We start from the raw sequence: 4,371 nt of genomic DNA on the forward strand, positions 1-4,371 counted from the left end.
AGAGGAGAGGAGAGGAGAGGAGAGGAGAGGGAGGAGGAGACAGTAGGAAAAGGGTTAGACAGGTCCCAGTGGGGGGGGGGGGGGGGGGGGGGAGAGGAGAGGAGACAGTAGGAAAAGGGTTAGACAGGTCCCAGTAAGGAGAGGAGACAGTAGGAAAAGGGTTAGACAGGTCTCAGTAAGGAGAGGAGAGGAGAGGAGAGGAGACAGTAGGAAAAGGGTTAGACAGGTCCCAGTAAGGAGAGGAGAGGAGACAGTAGGAAAAGGGTTAGACAGGTCCCAGTAAGGAGAGGAGAGGAGAGGAGACAGTAGGAAAAGGGTTAGACAGGTCCCAGTAAGGAGAGGAGAGGAGAGGAGAGGAGGAAAATAAAATACACACCATGACAGGGGATGACCCTACAGGGCAGGTGTTGGTTGGGGAACACAGCAGCCAATGACAACAAAGTTTAACCGACCCACAGCCAATGACAACAGTTAACTGGTCTGTGGCTTGTGGAGGAGAGGGCAATCTGACCCTAAAACCAGGGAGGGTTGTGGAGGAGAGGGCAATCTGACCCTAAAACCAGGGAGGGTTGTGGAGGAGAGGGCAATCTGACCCTAAAACCTGGAGGGTTGTGGAGGAGAGGGCAATCTGACCCTAAAACCTGGGAGGGTTGTGGAGGAGAGGGCAATCTGACCCTAAAACCTGGGAGGGTTGTGGAGGAGAGGGCAATCTGACCCTAAAACCTGGAGGGTTGTGGAGGAGAGGGCAATCTGACCCTAAAACCAGGGAGGGTTGTGGAGGAGAGGGCAATCTGACCCTAAAACCAGGGAGGGTTGTGGAGGAGAGGGCAATCTGACCCTAAAACCTGGAGGGTTGTGGAGGAGAGGGCAATCTGACCCTAAAACCAGGGAGGGTTGTGGAGGAGAGGGCAATCTGACCCTAAAACCTGGAGGGTTGTGGAGGAGAGGGCAATCTGACCCTAAAACCAGGGAGGGTTGTGGAGGAGAGGGCAATCTGACCCTAAAACCAGGGAGGGTTGTGGAGGAGAGGGCAATCTGACCCTAAAACCTGGAGGGTTGTGGAGGAGAGGGCAATCTGACCCTAAAACCAGGGAGGGTTGTGGAGGAGAGGGCAATCTGACCCTAAAACCTGGAGGGTTGTGGAGGAGAGGGCAATCTGACCCTAAAACCAGGGAGGGTTGTGGAGGAGAGGGCAATCTGACCCTAAAACCTGGGAGGGTTGGTTTTCACCCAGACTTACTAAACAACTAGACGACATAAAAGATGGATATCGCAGACTGTCAAAGGCTACAGTTTTTAATTCAGCATGAATTCTCACCTTGTTACCCGGATGTCTTCATTCTTCTGAAAACACTTCATGAGGATTATCGATGGTATCGAATAAAACCATTTCTGTTCTAAACCACCATGGACAGACAGGAAGAATGGCTGTCGAGAGAACAAGACCCAAACCCGAAACAGTTACACCCGGAAGCTGCGCTCAGTTCATGTACAGTTAGCGAATAAAAACCGCAAATCAAAAAGCTTCTATTTCACCCTGGTAAAACCTTGAATTATAATGTGCTCTCTCCCGGGTAAATCAATAATCCACCGGTGACCTCCGGACTTCCCTCGAAAGCTTCAAAAGATCAGTTCTCTTTGAGAAGAAAGTTTCTGCGTCTCCCCGATTGTCTTCTTCTTCTTCTACCTGTTAAAGGTTTTGTTGGCGGACTCCATCCTGAACGGCGTGTTGCCTCCACCTCCTGGATGGGGTGGAAACAGTCTCTTCTCTTCTTCTTCTACCTGTTAAAGGTTTTGTTGGCGGACTCCATCCTGAACGGCGTGTTGCCTCCACCTCCTGGATGGGGTGGAAACAACTCAGAGCAGCGAGTCAAGCCGCATTCACAAGCTAGTTGGAACTCTGGACATTTTGGAAAATACCGACTTACTGATTCGTTAATTATTAAAAAACGGTTTCCGTAATGAATGTCCGCAAGAACATGAACGGGAAATGATGACGTGGATGGATCCATTTTGAGGACTAAATCCACGAACGGTGGTATCTGCTGAATGAATGGCATGGGGGCCCCAGACAGAGTAGAGACAGACAAACATTTTAATTCAAGTTCAAGTTTAGATTAAAAAGTCATTTGATCACTTTATATTATTTATTTGAAATGCTATGAATTATTGGCCTTGCCAATTTACATTTGGGACTGATCGAATGAAATTATATTTGTCACCACATGCGCCGAAAACAACAGGAATAGACCTTACCGTGAAATGCTGAATAAAAGCCCTTCACACACAATGTGGTTAAGAAAATATTTACTAAATAAACTAAAGTACAAAATAAAATAGCAACAATAAAATAACAATAACGAGGATATATACAGGGTATTACGGTACAGAGTCAATATGGAGGCTATATACAGGGTATTACGGTACAGAGTCAATGTGGAGGCTATATACAGGGGGTACCGGTACAGAGTCAATGTGGAGGCTATATACAGGGGGTACCGGTACAGAGTCAATGTGGAGGCTATATACAGGGGGTACCGGTACAGAGTCAATGTGGAGGCTATATACAGGGTATTACGGTACAGAGTCAATGTGCGGGGGTACAGGTTAGGAATGAGGATATATACAGGGTATTACGGTACTGAGTCAATGTGCGGGGGTACAGGTTAGGAATGAGGCTATATACAGGGTATTACGGAACTGAGTCAATGTGCGGTGGTACAGGTTAGGAATGAGGCTATATACAGAGTATTATGGTACTGAGTCAATGTGCAGGGGAACAGGTTAGGAATGAGGCTATATACAGGGTATTACGGTACTGAGTCAATGTGCGGGGGTACAGGTTAGGAATGAGGCTATATACAGGGTATTACGGTACTGAGTCAATGTGCAGGGGAACAGGTAAGGAATGAGGCTATATACAGGGTATTACGGTACTGAGTCAATGTGCAGGGGAACAGGTTAGGAATGAGGCTATATACAGGGTATTACGGTACTGAGTCAATGTGCGGGGGAACAGGTTAGGAATGAGGCTATATACAGGGTATTACGGTACTGAGTCAATGTGCGGGGGTACAGGTTAGGAATGAGGCTATATACAGGGTATTACGGTACTGAGTCAATGTGCGGGGGTACAGGTTAGGAATGAGGCTATATACAGGGTATTACGGTACTGAGTCAATGTGCAGGGGAACAGGTTAGCAATGAGGATATATAGAGGGGATTACGGTACTGAGTCAATGTGCGGGGGAACAGGTTAGTAATGAGGATATATACAGGGTATTACGGTACTGAGTCAATATGCAGGGGAACAGGTTAGTAATGAGGCTATATACAGGGTATTACGGTACTGAGTCAATGTGCAGGGGAACAGGTTAGGAATGAGGCTATATACAGGGTATTACGGTACTGAGTCAATGTGCAGGGGAACAGGTTAGGAATGAGGATATATGCAGTGTATTACGGTACTGAGTCAATGTGCAGGGGAATAGGTTAGTAATGAGGCTATATACAGGGTATTACGGTACTGAGTCAATGTGCAGGGGTACAGGTAAGGAATGAGGCTATATACAGGGTATTACGGTACTGAGTCAATGTGCAGGGGAATAGGTTAGTAATGAGGCTATATACAGGGTATTACGGTACTGAGTCAATGTGAAGGGGAACGAGTTAGTAATGAGGATATATACAGGGTGTTATGGTACTGAGTCAATGTGCAGGGGTACAGGTAAGGAATGAGGCTATATACAGGGTATTACGGTACTGAGTCAATGTGCAGGGGTACAGGTTAGGAATGAAGCTATATACAGGGGATTACGGTACTGAGTCAATGTGCAGGGGTACAGGTAAGGAATGAGGCTATATACAGGGTATTACGGTACTGAGTCAATGTGCAGGGGAACAGGTTAGGAATGAGGCTATATACAGGGTATTACGGTACTGAGTCAATATGCGGGGGTACAGGTTAGGAATGAGGCTATATACAGGGTATTACGGTACTGAGTAAATGTGCAGGGGAACAGGTTAGGAATGAGGCTATATACAGGGGATTACGGTACTGAGTCAATGTGCAGGGGAACAGGTAAGGAATGAGGCTATATACAGGGTATTACGGTACTGAGTCAATGTGCAGGGGAACAGGTTAGGAATGAGGCTATATACAGGGTATTACGGTACTGAGTCAATGTGCAGGGGAACAGGTTAGGAATGAGGATATATGCAGTGTATTACGGTACTGAGTCAATGTGCAGGGGAATAGGTTAGTAATGAGGCTATATACAGGGTATTACGGTACTGAGTCAATGTGCAGGGGTACAGGTAAGGAATGAGGCTATATACAGGGTATTACGGTACTGAGTCAATGTGCAGGGG

The 4,371-nt window shown here is 46.9% G+C and overlaps 1 protein-coding gene across 2 annotated transcripts in view; it reads right to left on the bottom strand.

The window, feature by feature from the left end:
- Window positions 1-1,693, bottom strand: part of map3k22 (mitogen-activated protein kinase kinase kinase 22) — an 85,678-nt gene extending 83,985 nt beyond the window's left edge. For both annotated transcript variants that reach the window (XM_045710744.2, XM_045710743.2), the window contains exon 1: window positions 1,319-1,693. The gene's annotated coding sequence lies outside the window, so the exon portion shown is untranslated. The remainder of the gene's footprint in view (window positions 1-1,318) is intronic.
- Between the last annotated feature and the right edge of the window lie 2,678 nt (window positions 1,694-4,371).

The sequence above is a fragment of the Salmo salar genome, chromosome 29 (assembly GCF_965601325.2).
Source record: "Salmo salar chromosome 29, fSalSal1, whole genome shotgun sequence".
Lineage (NCBI taxonomy): Eukaryota > Metazoa > Chordata > Actinopteri > Salmoniformes > Salmonidae > Salmo > Salmo salar.